Source organism: Alexandromys fortis, unplaced genomic scaffold, assembly GCF_014885135.2.
Source record: "Alexandromys fortis isolate MF-2015 unplaced genomic scaffold, M_Fortis_MF-2015_v1.1 scaffold_97, whole genome shotgun sequence".
In the NCBI taxonomy this organism is placed as follows: domain Eukaryota; kingdom Metazoa; phylum Chordata; class Mammalia; order Rodentia; family Cricetidae; genus Alexandromys; species Alexandromys fortis.
The window spans coordinates 1,740,986-1,757,931 of NW_026067981.1; the positions used below are offsets into that span (position 1 = coordinate 1,740,986).

At 42.4% G+C, this 16,946-nt stretch overlaps 1 protein-coding gene across 3 annotated transcripts in view; it reads right to left on the bottom strand.

Moving 5' to 3' along the window:
- The window catches only part of Prrx1 (paired related homeobox 1), a 65,472-nt gene that overhangs the window by 17,683 nt on the left and 30,843 nt on the right, over window positions 1–16,946 (bottom strand). The window lies entirely within an intron of this gene.

The window sequence follows — 16,946 nt, forward strand, 5'->3', positions numbered from 1 at the left end:
AACTTGGGGCTCACCCTGAGAAAAACCAAGAATAGGGTATCGATCCCTGAAACATTCTGCCCTGAGTAATAGGGTCCTGAGGACTGGGGGAATCTTTTGATAATTACATCCCTGAATTTTTACCTACTGGGATCTGTCTGGGGTTTTCTCTGAATTATCCCAAAGCCATCTTGGTTTGCTAATCATTCTGAGAGCAGCATGTTCCCATTAGAGAATAACTTGGGCTTTGGCCTGAACCCCTACCCAGTCCCAGAATAAGAATGATTGACTGTGGAAGCCGAGTGGTTGACTAACTGTGCTAATACCACCATCAACCCATTGCTCAGACACTTGAACTTCCAGGAGCCTCTGTGGCGCATCTCATACACATTCCTCTACAGCCCACATTGTCCACTAGCTTCTCACCCAGAGAGGCTCGGCCTAAAGAAAAGTACAAGGAGTAAAGATGATAGGAAAGGAGAAGTTGTGCATTTGCTCCATCCTCAACAACAACAACAAAAAAAAGAGCTCTCAGCTCTTTGTTTCGAGCACATCTAATCTTGATTTTCTGTGACTAAACGCATAGCACTCTCAACAGAGCTGCGAGCAGGACTATTCAGCTCAGCTGTGATATTATTGTTACCACAAACTAACACATTAGAGCCTGTTTCTAGATTCATGTTTGGGTTCAAAGTGCAGGTTAGACTGAAGACTACTGCAGGGCAGACATCTAGGTCCCTGATGGATGAGACGGCTACTTCACCCTCTGATACAATAAACATTGGCTGAATTCTTTTCCGTGGCAAGCATGAAACTTCTCTTGTCTTCAAAAGTGTTTCTATAGAAAAAAAATGTGGAAGGTCTTGCTCAGTTTCTCTAAGAGATTGCCGGGCACTCTTCCCTGACTGGTCTGTGAGCTCCATTAATCCTCTCTGCTTCTGATACTTCTGGCTCCTTGATGGAGCTGCTGTCCCACTCTACTGAGACTCTCAAGTCGGCCATATTTTGATGATGCATTATTTGAGTCCTAATTGCTAAGGTCTTTCCAGGCCTAGAACATGCAGTTAACATGGCTGGCACTATTTACCTAGTAGGTAAATGTAGCCCATGATAGCATTACGACTGTGATTCAAACACATAGGACAGCACGTTTTGTAGTCATTCCCTTGCATGTACAATCTCTTCCCTGCTTTGTAGTCATTCCCTTGCATGCACAATCTCTTCCCTGCTCAACTGTTTGAAAACATTTGTATTGTTCTTATTGTGTCCCACCCCACTCCCATCTCTTCTCCACAGTTCCATATGCCTAGCTCTTCGGTGTCTCTAGGTCTTCGGGGACTTTGAGAAAGTACCTTGTCATGAAATTTCACGTTTCCAAATTCAACATGACTCTGCAAAAAGTCCTCAGCTTCTATTCTTTTCAAAATCTGAGACCAATCAGACCTCAAGTTAATTTTTTTTTGTTGTATAAAGAAAACTCCCGATTAAGTAAATACTCTGATTTTTCTTCACCGAAGGAAATTCTTTCTCCTGTATAAGCACGAGCTCCAAATCCTTGTTCTGTTTTGCAATCCTGTTTCTCCTCGTACCGCCAAGCTCTGATCAAGATCAAGAGTATTTTCCGTCTTGTTCCTTAGTGCCGCAACCTGCCACATAATCAGTCGGAAGTTCTTTGAAATCTCCCACCGTTCATTGACATTCTACTGACTGTCCACTATAAAACCACCAACTCCCCTGCTGTGGGAGTAAGGGAAATGGAGGATTACAGTTTATGACAGGGAATAAATAGCTCCATGATCTGAAGGGATTCCAGCACAAGTTTCCCAATGAATGTTCTTGTTGTTTTAACAAACGAAAACATGGGTTCAGATCATGTTGAAGGTGAGAAAAGACACGCAAATAACAAGGGTCCCGGGAGGCCGGCTCTGGCAAATGTCCTTCAAAGCCCCAGTCAAATGGGAAGAGACAATGGCTGGGCAGCAGAGGCAGCATGCGCAGCAGCTCTTGGGCTCATCTGTCTTTGCTCACTATTCACAGCCCTAGGGATTCCCCTACCGTGGAAGAACAGGCCCTCGTACAGTATCTTCAACAGCAGGAGAGGATAAATAAACACCGGCAAAGTTTACAAATTCAGGGCACTTGAAAAAACGTGTGATAAATATACTCATCAGACTCAGGGCTCTGGTTGAACACAAGGAACAAAAGCAGCGAGTGTTTATCAGAGCGGAGGATCGTCTTTCTGTTAGGACAGCGTTGGGACAGCACAGGGAAGGGGAACTGCAAACGGAGAGGTCCAGGGGCACCAATACCCAACTGGATGATGGAATGGGCATCATTCTTGGGCATCCTGAAGGGATTAGGACCTTACCACATGAATCGTGAATTAATTTTTATTGAAATCTTCTGTAAATCCAAGGGCTTTGTGGATTTTATAGGTTTGGGGTTTGACTACATTGCAAGTATGTAGCTATTGCTACTTTCTTGATGAGACGACTAACTGGCATTATTGACAGGTGTAGTCTTACTTGGAATCATGAATCATAAACGCCAACACCAAATGAAACCCCAGAAATTATCTAATTCATCCTTCTCATTTTGCAGATGAGGTAAGGACCTAGAAGAACTATGCGATTGGCCCAAAATAACAATGAAAATTTAAGATTTCTGGACAAAGCCGGAGGCCAAGACACTGAATTCCACTCCATTCTTCAGTGCAAATGGCAATGTACGTGTGGTGCAAGAGAAAAAACAGGAAAGTATCCACAAGGAAAATAGACTGCTGCCCAGGGAAGTTATTCATGGGAAATGTTTATCATGCTAGCTGTGATAAAGACATTATAAGGAGTGTCTGTGAACAAGAATCACTATGTCGTATCCCATTCCTGCCAAGGTGCCCATTATAAAACGAAGCCATATTCATCTTGAGCAGCTGTTTAGTTCAGGTATTCTGTACTTTCTCTTTCCGTTGTCTTCCTAAATATCTCCAGTTATTTTATCTTTATTATTATCACCTCTGTCTTCCATCTCGTCCCAGGAAACGCATGGGCACATTTCTCTTTCATTTTAAGGGACACATGAAAATTGATGTGTCATAGGAAATACAGCTCACATTTTACTTCCTGTGTTAGGACTTGACCAATAATGCCTTCCATATTGACCTATCCCTTTCAAAATCCCCATGCATATGTTAATATTTTATCAAATACTATGTGGAAATTATGGTCCAGTTCTTTCCAGGTAGATATTTTCTTGTTGTTGTGCACTCGGTCATTACTGTGGAAGAGCTAGAGGAAGCACGGATGAGCTGGCAATAAAGGTTGGGTGAGTGAGACCTATACCATCATGCAGAAGCAGGACTGAGAGAATTGGCACCCTGGTATCTAAAGGACTTGGTGATACCTGAATTGTGATGATACCTTTTAATAATGCAAAGAAACTAATTAGGGCATGGATGTCTTTGTTTCTGGATAATTTTAAATACAAAAGGAAATATCAACCTTTTGTAGCATGTCTTCTTCAGATCTAGACACAGGAAAAACCTTGGGGTACGGTTCCTTTGTAAATGCAGGGCTCAGTCCTTCATTTTCATCCCTTAAGTGAAAAGCAACCTTGAGATGAATGAGCGATTTAAATAATCAGGAACACATACAAGACAGAAACGCAAAAGAGTGGTGTTTTCAGTGGATCAAAGTGTTAAGAACAGAGTAGAAATGCTTCATAAGGAAAAGGAGCCAGAAACCCCTGCAAGATAAAGTGTGCATCCATACATGGCTAAATAATAACAATAATAATAATAATAATAATAATAATAGTGCTCACTCTGGCTGTAGTATAAAGTTTACTCTGCATTCTGCTCAAGACGGCTGCCATTGCATTGGAGGTGAGAGGAAGAAAGCAGAAATTGGTTCCCGCAAGCACCAGGACCGGAAGCTGTAGTAATCCCTACTCACTGAGACCTTGCACCCCCCATGCGGTCTTTGTCCTTCTGCTGTGCTGTGTCCAGTAGAAGAAACCTCTGAGGTCCCAGATCAATGGTCAGCCCCATGTAATTTAAAAGTACAGTAAAAATATATTTTAGGAAGAAACTCGCTGTAAAACTGTGTTCCCTATGCCTGAGTCACATCAATTTGGGAAGAAATCTGATGCAAGAAGATAAAATGCCAACTTCAGTAGCAGCAACCAGCCACCACATCAAAGCTTGTCGTCTGTCTCTGGGCTGAAACCATGGCAGGCAAGCGGATCTCAAGTGCAGACCGCTGATGGCTTTATGGGCATTGAAGAATGTTTTCAAAGCAATTTATATTGCACAACAGCTACTTACTTTAATGGGATTTGTGTGGTTTGGGCCCTGTAACCTTTAGAAAATTGAGAGGAAGTATAATTGCAAAAGCCACTAAAAACTGTTTGGCCTTGATTGCCAGGCCTAGGAAAAGCAGTGAACTGTGGTGTTCATTTGCGTGTCTTTGGGTACACTTAGCTTTTGTTGAAATCAGGACAGCATCCTTCTAACATGTGCCCTGATAAGTGGCTCAGGTACCACTGCACTGGAGACACTCACAATGTCAATGGAGCTTGATCATCCCAATGACCAAAGCCAGCGTTAGCAGCATGCCCATCCTTTCTCAACAACATGGTCCTTGCCTGGTCCTTCACCATTGGATCTCGTCCATTGGGCAGAGAGATGAGGTCTCTGATAGTACAAATATGCAACTATTCGGTCATTGGAACTGCCAGGTGCATATTGTCTGGTGAAATTAGACACGTGAACTCTTTCCTGTACCATCACGTTGGCATGCCGTTAGTTTGTTTTTAGTTAGGCATCAGTCTAAGTCTTACAAAAAACATCAAGACACACAAAATGTGATGATTCTTTCAAGAAAAAAAAGACTTAAAATATTCTAACGATATAGGAAGAGGGGGTTTGGAGGGATGGCTCTGAGGTTAACAACATGTACTCTTTTCGCACAGGGCCAGAGTTCCCAGCACCCCACATCATAACCACCCGTAACTTGAGCTCCAAAGAATCTGATGCCCTTTTCTGGCCTCCACATGTCCACAGGCACCAGCACTCACAATCACAGACACACATGCACACAAACATGTACACACTCACAAACACACATTTAGTCTTTTAAGAAATTAATTTTTAATGGTGCTGACTGAAAGGGGGAGCCTGTGATTTTGTGTCCAACCTCAAACGGTAGCTTTCTCATTACAGCCAACCTTCCTGGGAAACGGAAAGCACTGAGAAATAGGAGGAGGTACCTTCAAGGGTTGATATTGCTTTAAATCTCTCCGCTTCCTCTACATTCTTTTGGCTCTGTGAGGCAAAAGTATTTCCACAGTGCTGAAAACGTTAACACAGTCCATATCACTTGTACGTGCTCTAACTCTCAAGACATGTCTCTTAAGACTTTTCTGATTAGAACTCCTAAGGGAATGCAGTACAAACAAAACTTCCTATGGAGTACCATATCAGACCTCTTAACATTTTCTGGGGCTGTGTAGAATATGTATAAGGTTCTAGATTTAATCTCCAGAACCACCAAATAATAGCACTACTACTACTAATAGTAACAACAATACACTCTAGTTATTGGATCGGGTACCTACTCTTTGATAGAGACATAAAGATCTGGCTTTAGACACGTCCACTGCCCTCAGTTTCTGAATCATCGATCAGATTCACCTAATTGCAATGGAGGGGATACAGTAAAACAGAGCAGGAAGCTGGCCCGTTTAGAAATCAGAATCCCTATTGTCTCCGTGTGTAGGTGCACCCCTCGAACCCTGATTGCTCTTTGGGCTGACAGGGAGGGGGACTTGATTGGGGGAGGGGGAGGAAAGGGGAGGCGGTGGTGGGGAAGAGACAGAAATCTTTAATAAATAAATAAAAAAAAAGAAAGAAATCAGGATCCCTGTTTCCCAGCAACCCTACTCACCATTATCTGTGACCTTGGGCTGTGAGGGTCACACCCCTGTGCCTGTTTTCAAAACAACAGAAAAAAAAGAGGAAGACTAACTTCTCGAGGTTACCCGAGGCCTTGGGGACGCAGCCTGGGTAGCCAGTGGGGCAAAGGGAAAAGATTTGTAAGTGGTTATAAGGCTGCTCTTGTAGGTGACTTCTCCTTGGAAATGGACTAGTCCGGCCTTTGCGCTACAGATCCCCCTGGGTAGTGAGCCATCCTTTCACAGAATAGCTACAGGGAAAGTTTCAAGACCCTTCAGATATGGTGACCGCAGCTTGGTCAAGTTGGGTGAGTGTGCGAATGAGGCTGGAAGCTAAAAGGACTCATTCATAAAAACTTTAAAACTAAGTGGGAACAAAGACATGGTGGCAGACCCAGACAGGCATAGGGAGGTCCATAGCTGGTCCCAGATGCTCCACCGGGGAGGTTCTTCTGCTCTCTGTCAATTCCTGGCTTTTTACTGAGCCAGGTTTTTTTTTTTCTTTTCTAAATTTCACTTTGGAAAGTAAATATTCAAATATCAAGCAGATGCCAGCATTCAAATAGGTAAGGAATTCATAACTTTTATAAGCAACCTTACCAGAAATTAGTATTTTCAAAACACAGGAAAAAGAAAGCCAAAGGCTAAACCCAGGCTATGAAAATTCAATTATTCCCAGCTCATTTGCTTTGTGTTAGCTAATTTGGTTGCCACATGTATAAAAACTAAAGTCACATTACTCAATATTAGTGAGTACTTTTTCCTTCTTTCTTTTTTTTTTTGTTTGTTTTCTTCTTTTTTTATGTCTGAACATTTTGGGAAATTCCAAAAGATTTTTTTAAAGAAAGGAAAGAAAGAAACCACCATGGGAGGCAAAATTCTAAGGAAAAAGTAAATTCTGAATCAGATTTTAGACGGTTTCTAAACCCTGGATATTGCAGGTGTGTGGTTGCCTGAGGTGACTGCTCCCTCCACAGGCAGGCAGCTCTGGGTGAGCCAAGTGCTGCTGCTGCTGCTACTGCTGCTGCTGCCTAGTGACATCCTTCTTCTGCAAAGACTGTTTCCACTTTACAAAGGCCTTAACATCCGTCGTGGTAAAAACTGGCAATAGCATAAGGATCCCACATGCTCCAGGTCATATATTTAAGATGATTCTTTTATTTGTCACATTTTTAAACTGTTACTTTAAAATCTGGTGAAACAGGCTTCAGAAAAAACACTCCTGGGAGTAGACTGCAATGAGTAAGATGCCCGCAGCTAATGGATGAACTCAGCTCTCGGAAGGACGGGGCTAATGAAATGGAGAGGGCTGGTCTCCTTGAATTAAAAAAGAAGTGATTAAAAGGTGTGTGAGCTCTTGGAGTAGACTGTGACGTCTACTGCCTTAGATGCTTTTACTTAGGTTGAAAGGACAAGACGCTTCTAGCAGAGAGGCCATAGAGAACAGAGCGCTAAGTGCCCCTCACAGTGAAACACAGGGGCTGGGGCATCTTAGTCTCTGCCAGTAAACAAGGAAGTCTGAAGAAATTACTTCCTTCCGGGTGGTTACTCTGGTCTTGGGTTCCAAAATAATCGGACGACAGGTGGATGCCAATGTGCCCAACACAAGGAGTCTGACATTTAAAAATAGTGTAGTAAAGGAAATGAATGTTCTCCTTAGAGAACGAGAAAGGGGAAAGGATGGTGCTCACAGATCAGAATTTTTATTTTTGCAAGGGTGGTGAGTGGATACTATTCTGTACCATCCCTGGGCTTCAATAGTTTCATATGCAAACTCGGCCACTGTCTCAGTCAGTTCAGGCTGCCCTCCTCAAACACCTAGACTGTGTGAGCTACAGAACAGAGATGAATCTCTCATGGCCTGGAAAAGGGGAGCTCTAGAGCCTGAGTGTGGGCCTACCCGGGTCCTCAAAAATAACAGAGTGGGGAGTGTTTTCCTGGGGTAACAAGGATCACACTCTATCTTGAGGACTCCACCCTCATGACGTCATCTGAACCTAATGACTTCTCCAAGACCTGACCTTCCAACAGGCCGCACTGAGTGTTGTAGCTTCGACACCCGAACTGGTGGTGGGGTGGAGGTGAGCATTACTCCGTGAGAATTGCTTTGACACAGAGAATTCCCGAGCTTTCAGAGGAGCCCAGTTACACCAACTAGTTACACACCATTGCCTTTTGCTTTAAAGCGTACTGTGTCTTAGTAATTATTATTAGTAATTCTGCAAATGAGTATGGGAGAATTGGATTCTAATTGAAGGAGTTACTGGCCAACTCTGCATCAGCCTGCAGTGCCAGCTAGGTCTCTCTGTGGCATCGTGGGGTTGTTTTTACATGTTAAGGACCTAACCATACAGAAAGCATTCAGTGGTTGTTTTAGATAATAACAAAATTATGCTCTTTTGATGGCCATGTGTTCCTTTTTTTTTTCTTTCTTTTTAAAGAAAATCATTGCCTGGATTATAAATTACATGAAGGCTGTGCTGTAATTAGCATGCCTGGGGAAACCCTGGGTGAGTGACAAAAACCCGATTGCCAAAAGAATCTTATAGGGATAAATCTCCAGATTGAAAATGATATGAGCCAGGCGGTGGTGGCACACGCCTTTAATCCCAGCACTCGGGAGGCAGAGGCAGGCAGATCTCTGTGAGTTCGAGGCCAGCCTGGTCTACAAGAGCTAGTTCCAGGACAGGCTCCATAGGAACACAGAGAAGCCCTCTCTTGGGAAACCAAAAGAAAAAAGGAAAAAGTGATACGAATGTTATTTAGAAATAACTCATGTTTAATGTCTAGACCAGGAAGAAACCTAGCTGTCAGTTACCCTGTCCTCTAGCTGAACTAACAGGAAGCAGTACTAACTATATAGCACTTGCCTTTCTTCCGTCTTTGACCTCCTTTCCATGAGTTAGGGCATTCTCCTTACTGCAAACACTGTTTTTATCCACGGCTGGAGAGCAATTCTGAAATTACCGACTCTGACTGCAGTCAGGACCAATCATGATCTTCACATCCTCTTACTATCACCCCAAATATCTACCAATTTCCTGTTGTCAATCAGGAATGCCGACTCTCTGGATGCAGAGAAGTGAGACACACAGTCTGCTCTCAGCCAATTTGATGCTGCTTTGAGAAGCAAAATTGCAGATGACACTCCCACATCACAAGAATGTGAATGGAAACATAGAACAGAGAAAATATATGCATTAGACTCAGTGGCCACCAGAGCCAACAAAGGCAAAGGAGGAGGGCTGGGATCCCACATGCGTGCTGGGGTGGAGACACATCCTGAGTGAGCTTCCTTCTCTCCCGTTGGAAGCTCCACATCCTTCCTCAGTTCCAGCATTGTTTTAGCTCCATTGTCTCTACTCCAGTAGTAGCACTGATGGTACCAATATCTTTGGGGTTTTGTTGTTGTTGTTTGTTTCTTGTTTACTTCTATTGTGTCCCTTGTGACCTAAGAAACATCGTTGACCCTACCCTTAGTCATGCACTTTACTCCTCTTTGAAGTCTCCGTTTCCTGACAGCTCTTGGCAGGAACTTCTTCTAAGCAGACCCTTTCCATTGTTCCCTGATTCCCAACATTTTAGCCCACTTAGTAACCCGTGAGAACTCTTACGGCTATCTGGAATGTCTTAAGTCTGTTGCTGACCCAGTAGACTGTTAGATCTTGAGAGCAGGCACTTTGTCTGACTTGCTCAGTGTGACACTCTTGCATTCAGTAATGGTACCCAGCACAGTTTAAGAACTTTCCTTAGAATAACTAAAGGAAAAAAACTAAACTGCTTAGTGAAGATGCCTTGAATGACCTAGCCAGTTCACACTTAGCTTGAGCCTGGCAACTCTTTCAGACATTGGTTTCTATAAAAAAAAAAAAAAGAAAAAGAAAAAAAAGAAAGAAAGAAAGAAAGAAAGAAAGAGAACAACAAAAACACCTTGACACACAAATTTTTGAACGACTACGGTTGCCTGTATTCTCGATAAAGGACATAATATCCAGGGTTAGCATTATTCAGATCTTTGATGCACTCTCTCCATCAGTGACTTTGCGTCAGAAATTATCCAGTATATCAATCAATCTTCTCAGTTGAAAAGGGAACCCTTGAAGGCAGATGAAGCCTTTAATAAATGTTAGTCCCTGATAAGGGCAGCACATACGGAATTATTGACCGGTTTGGTCTTGTGAAGGCAAAGGAAATCTTGAAAGAGGGCTCAGTTCAGCTATGTCTGTGCTCCAAAAGACATGCGTACTTTAGATTGCTTTTCTTCTACTCAGTTATCTCCAGGCACTGTGTTTGCTGCTCCCTTTCCCTGGCAAGAAAGCTTGGGTGAAAGCCTGGCTAATTCACTCCCTAACATACGGGAACATGACTGCCTGTCAACCACACCTAACCTTAATTATATGACGATTTCGTGCCCAGGGAGTTGTGTTTTAACTAGCAAGGAAGTTGAAGCATTGAGGTCAGATGAAAAAGAGAAAGTCAGATTTGGGCAAGCTTCATGTGGGATAATCTTATTCCACTGAGTCATGCGCCCTGGTTTTCTGTATCCTCAAGAAGTCCTTGTTAGTCGATGGTCCTGCCTGCCTGGAGTGGAGACTGTGAGTGACCTGTGTGTCACTCTGACTCATCATGACCACGCTTCCACACCCCAGTCTATGAACACTGGTGGGAGGAAGTCATGCTGTCCCAGTTCACAGCAGGAAGAAGCCTGGGTGAAAGACAGCCGGAATAAAAGGCTTTGTTTATTGAAAAGAAAATGGTAAGCAGAAGAGGGTGACAGTGTTTCAGTGACCACTGGGCCACTCCCTCAGCATCAGTTTCCAGAGTGCCTCCCATGCCAGGCATTCTCCTTTCTGTAGCCACGGGTCACTTCTCAGCTTTGGTATACCTTTAAAACTTTCTGACTTTCCAGTTACTTTTAAGGAAGGCTATTCTCCCCCTCACACCATTTTGATTTTTGAGACAGGGTCTGTCTTTGCTGTTATGGCTGTCCTGGAACTCACTCTGTAGATCAACCTGGCCTAGAACTCACAGAGATCCATCTGCCTCTCTCTCCTAAGTGTTGGGGCTAAAGGAGTGTGCTTCCACTGCCCAGATGAGGAAGGACTTTTTAAAATTACGTGTTGTGTGTGAGTGCATATAGCTACAGAGTTCAGGGGTGTCAGAATTCCCCCCTTGGGACTAGATTTATAGACTGTGATGAGCTCTCCAATGTGCATGTTGAACTTGGGTTCCCTGCAAGAACTATAAGATATCTTAGCCACTGAGCCCCTCCGTAGGTGATCTAAGCCCAAATTGTCATTACTACACATGTAGACATGTGAGCAACACAAAATGGACCCAGCAATATATGTGATATGCGTGTGAATGAGTGTGGGATGTGTGTGCACTCAGGAAATCGACAGCTGAACTAGTAACACCAATGCTATAAATACAAGAACTCAAAGCAGATCCAACTGCCTGTGGTAAAAAAAAAAAAAAATTAAAAAAAAAAAAAGGCCCAGACTCTTGCACTGTGAAAGATTTACTTCTCTCTGGACTGTCTGCCGAGCCCACTAAGGCTGCTGAGGTCTATCATCGTTACCTGGTGGGGTACTAACTATATCTGGTAACTCACTTTGACATATTAGTTGCTGGTGGGAGTTCCCAGATAATGGCTCATATGTCACTGCCAGCTGGGCTTCACTTCAAAACAGAAGAAAATTTAAATAGCTATTTCAGACATTTGAAATTTAAATAAAGCATGGCAGAGCCTGTAAGGTGCCAACTGGCACGTTGCCCTGGTTGGCATGACCTAGCACCACATCAATGGGCTCTTAAATCTTTGTACAATTCACGCATGGAAAAAACGGAAGGTAATGGAGACATTGAAGAAAATCACAAAGAGAAAAAAAAACTTCCATTAAAATCTGAGTGTTTATACGTTGATATTGAGACAGTCCTCGTCCCACTAGAACTCAAATGATATATGTACCTTTGGAGACATTTGAGGTGTGTATTTCAAAGTTTTGAGCTAAGCTACTATGTACGTTTTATGGGTCCCTCTAGAAAAAGAGGGTATTTTTTGTCAGAACTGGAAAAATAATGGCATAAAACATCCAGCCCCAACAGCACTGAGGCCTGTTAGTTAGATTTCTCTTCCAAGTGAATTCAACTTGAGTGTCTAATACTTAACATTAGAAAACCTTTGTTCACTGAAAATGACCCATGTGGAGACCAACTGAGGAAACCCTGTTCATCATTTAAGTTGTTCCAGTTGTGACTCTCAGGAAGGTGAGCTTCTCCAAGACTGTCACATGTGGGGGTGAGGAACATGAGCAACATGTATGTCGCTGGCTTTCTGAGGGACACCCTGCTTATCAAGATTCCCCAAAGAACATGAGATAACCGAGAAGGAGAGTTTGCAGACAGCCCCAGACCATCACTGCAGTGACCCAGAGTCAGTAAATCAGCTACACCTTAGGCAACCATCTACACCTATGGATACAATGACTGTTTGGAATGTGTTTTTTATGGTCTCCAGCCCAAAGCTAACCACAACCTCAAGATTTTTGAATCTCAGAAAAGCAAGTGGAGATCCACACCCCCACGCTCTATTCTTAGCATGGTTAGAACAGAATTCCACCAGCAAAGCATAACGGAATTGTATTTTCAACTTCTGAGCATTTAACAGGTCAGGTTTCTGTAGGTCCTTTCTTCCAAAGACCATAAAACACCTCACATATGTTATTTCATTTATATTCCAAATGTTTCTGGTATAACAAAGGAGCACTTAGTACAATTTTAACCAAAAATGGACAATTTAACAAATTAAAGCACAACTTAGTGAAGTCTCATCCATCTAATTAATTGCAGAAACAGCAGCACCTAGTAACATTTTGGAAAAAAAAAAAAAGCCAATCAGTAGGTTTTTTATTTCTACCTTTTAATTAAAATTTGTCTGGGAACAGTGGTGGCACTGGAGTGATGGGTCAGCAGTTAAGAGCATTGTCTGCTCTCCCAGAGGACCCGGGTTTGATTCCTAACACACACATGGTGACTCATAACTGCCTGTACCTCCAGCGCCAGGAAATCTGATGCCCTCTTCTGGTCTCTGTGGGCACTGCACACATGTGGCCAGAGACATGCAGACAAAAAAAAATTCATACTACTACACTACTACTACTACTACTACTACTAATAATAATAATAATAATAATAATAATAATAATAAATAATAAATTTCCTTTTTCTGTTTCCTACCTCTAGGCTACATTAATTTAATATTTCTTCCTTAACTCTGAATCGGTATTTGATTCAAACAACTTATCATATTGTAGCATATTTCTTGTTAGTTGGAAGACAGGGTCCTTAGAACCAGACTGAATCTGTCACTTACTTAAGCAAATGCAGCCTTCTCGAACTCAAGTTCCTTAATTGATAAATGAAAAAAAAACTGTAAATATTTTCAAGGCAAATTTTGTGAGGTCCAAGTAAGTGTTCTAAAACCACATGTGCACACCTACACACATTACAGGGACACGCATGTGAGACATTATTACACATTCTATGAAGGCAGAGAATATTTTTACCTTTTCATATTCTTTCAAGGATCTAACGTAATGTTGGGTGGATATGATTTTCCGGGTAAGCACTTAATAAATATATCTTAATGCTAAACAAGTATTGATCACTTGTTATTTGCTTACAGCCACCATTAATGTGATTTACATGCTCTTTATGACTTCATTTCACTGTTACTACTATGTCTGTTCTGTATATGAAGGACACCAAAACGTGGAGGCCTGAGCATCCTGGCTGAGGCCACGCAGATGACATCTAGTAGTTTCGCTAAAGAATCCAAGTTCTGAAATGCTTTGCTGTGTTTGACATTCAAGAACTCGATGATCTTGGAAGAACTCGGAGCCTATAAAGTGTCATTCCTAAGAACTAATAAGCAAGGGAAGAAGTTGGGTGTGGCGGGATATGCCTCTGTTGCCAGCACATGGGGAGTAGACACGAGAGGGTTGCAGAGTCAAGAGCAGCCTGGGCTGCACAGTGAAACCAGGTCTCAAAACAACAGAGAAAGCAAAAGAGGAGGAGGAAAGAGAGTGACGGAAGGAAAGAAGGAAATTCTTTAGGAGACAGGAATTTTTCCAGATATATTGGATACTGTTTTAGCTCAGAAAGTGGAAAAGATGAATGAGCCTTCCTCTACATCTGATCAGGGTGTGACCAGATGATTTTCATAAGACATACATTTCTCTAAGAAACGTGCATACTTATTTTGTTTTCCTTTGAGAACTGAAGCTCTGGCCTGTATTGCGATTGCTCTCCCAATTCACATCCCAGACCGTCCTTGGCTCCGTGGGAGCATAAATCTGACAGTGCATGAAGAACACAGGAAAGAATCTCACTCAGATCTATCACCATTCTATCGCACTTAACGTCATAAATCATATGCTATAGCCTCGGCTCTCTGAAATCCCCAGGTTATTGGAAATGCTCTCTTATTGCCATGTATGGGAGAGACATACTGGACTATCTTCATCTCAATTATAAAAGTAAAAAATAAATAATAATAATAGCAATTGGAGTGTTCACGTTCATAGAGGGGTTAGCTGGAAACAAATCAAGGTGTGGCATCTTACATCAACATAGACAGTAGCCTTGATCCTAGGACCAGTTAGCCCCATGCTTATGAAATCTGCCTGGAAAGTTCTATGCTTAGTCTTTTTGTATAAAAAATTATATTTATTGAGCAAAAGTGCAGGTTTGCTTCCTCCTAACACACCCATTACACAGTACCAACTCCATATGGAAAGTCTAATAAATCTACTTCTTAGGTGGTTCTTTCAAATTCTTCTACCCCTTCGACGTTTAGAATGAAGATTTTATGCCCTCTGAAATGGCAATGCCTGAGAAATGCAAGCAAAGCTTCTGGCGTGGATCGAGACGAAACAATCAAATGCCCACAGGTTAAACTGAGTTCACCTCCAAGCTTTATGTAAGCTTGCAACTCATGGAATTCAAATTAAACAGCAATAAAAAAAAGTCACAATTCGTATTTCCTATCCTTTGCTTTCTTTCTGGTTATTGTAACTTATGTTTAATGAACAGCAATTGGTCAGTAATTATGAAAGATGAGTCCCCTCCAACAAGGGGTTCATGGTTTAGCAGAGGGGGGAAGAAGAAACCATGTCAGCAAGTGACTTCAGCAAGTGAGTGAAGTAAATTAAATGAGGGTGTGCACTTCTGAAGTTGGGGCACAGACCAACTGTATCTGGCAGATGAGATTAAATGATAGAAAAGAGTCATAGAATAAAAGGAAGTGATTACATTGTACTTTCAAAGAAAGAAAAAGTATATATTTTGACCAACTGGGAAGGAAAACAAACTATTTGTAATGAGTAGAGCATGGTGGTAAAAATGTATGTTTAACCTCATTTGTTCCCTAAGAGAGTGTTATTGTGACTTTAGGGTTCAGAGAAGAAAGCCTGTCAAAAACGCAGCATCAGTCAGAGACAAGATGGTGGCGTTCCAGTGTTGCAGACACTGGGAGTTTGGGAGCTGTGAGCCAGAAGAGAGGTGGAGCTGAGATGGCGAAGGTGGAAGGCAGTGGCCCTTACAGCGTTCCCTGGCCTTTAGACCGTTAGTGCAGGGAAGTTAGGAATTTAGGAATGTGGTTCTGGCAGAGCGGTAGGCACCCAAGCACTTTTGCCTTCCCCACTAGGTCTTGGTGACTGTGCAGAGTCCAGGTTTCTCTGGGCACGAGACAAACCCCCCTGTTCTGAGACTTGGAAGAGGTTCGTTCCTAAGAATATGCTTTGTCCTGCTGCTTTAGTGGATGGGTTGCCTCTCTGATTCCCAAATGTCTACCTTGTCCCTGCCCATCACTACGTACTTTCTCCTCTGTCCTCTTCTCTTTCTAAATCTCCAAACTCATATTGTTTCTCAGCCTGTGAAGTGTGTGTGTGTATATGTATTATGTGTATATATATATATAAAATATTATATATATGAAAGATTTTTCCGAATGGCCCAGATATTTCTCCTAAAGGCCTGTGTTCACTTCTATAAGCAACAAATGATCATCAATGGCTCTGACCCAGCTGGCCATGCCTTGTCCTCTAATATTTCACCTGAGCCCTACTTCCTGGGCCCCTGGAGCACCTCATTGTAAGCAATCTGAGTCATAAAAAATAATAATAATTTCCAAACCATAAAATCAGATATGGCAATTCACTTCCTTTTTAAAAAATGACCACAGGATGTTTTTTAAGCTGCCAGCTCCACTGACATTCAAATATCACTGCAGACATGTGTGCACAAGTCCTTAAAATCCAACTGTTTGTGTTGTGAGGCAAGCTGGCATGTCTCAGAATATGGGGGAGTGGTAATATCAATTTAATTCTAAGCAAGCCCTTTCTTTTGAGCCACAGGGAGCCTGACCCGACCATTTATTTACTAGACACAGTTCCTCATCACTTTCTATTCGATCTGGAGGTGACAGACCCTTGGGGAAATCTTTCCCTAGTTCTATACTCCATGACACCCCAGATTTCTGTGAACTGACTATGGCATTGTCTTCTTGGCCTCTATGTGGAGGAGGTTTGCACAAACCAGACCTCTGCAGCGAGGACGGAAAGGAGAGAAGGGCGCGTCAACGCTCAACGTAGCCTCACTTCAAGCAACTAAAGCCTTTACTTCTGAAAGAGTTTTGTTAAAGAGTAAAAGTATAAGTGGGAAGAAACTTTATTACTCTTTTCTGGAGAAACAAAACTGTCTTTTCCTTCCACAAGAAAAGTCTTTTCTGGGCTGCAATTGGCAACCAGTCGGCCTGGCATTTATCTCCCGCGAAGAAAGTGCTCTGTCAGGCGCTCTGTGACCCAACAATAAGCTGAAAACCACACCGCAGACGTCCACTGTGTTTTATTTCGCATGGGGGAATTATTTCTCAGTACAAAGTATTTGCAACTGGCATTGGTTAAACAAGAAATTACAACCTTGAAAAGCCCTATTTATCATTAGCTGCAAAAGTG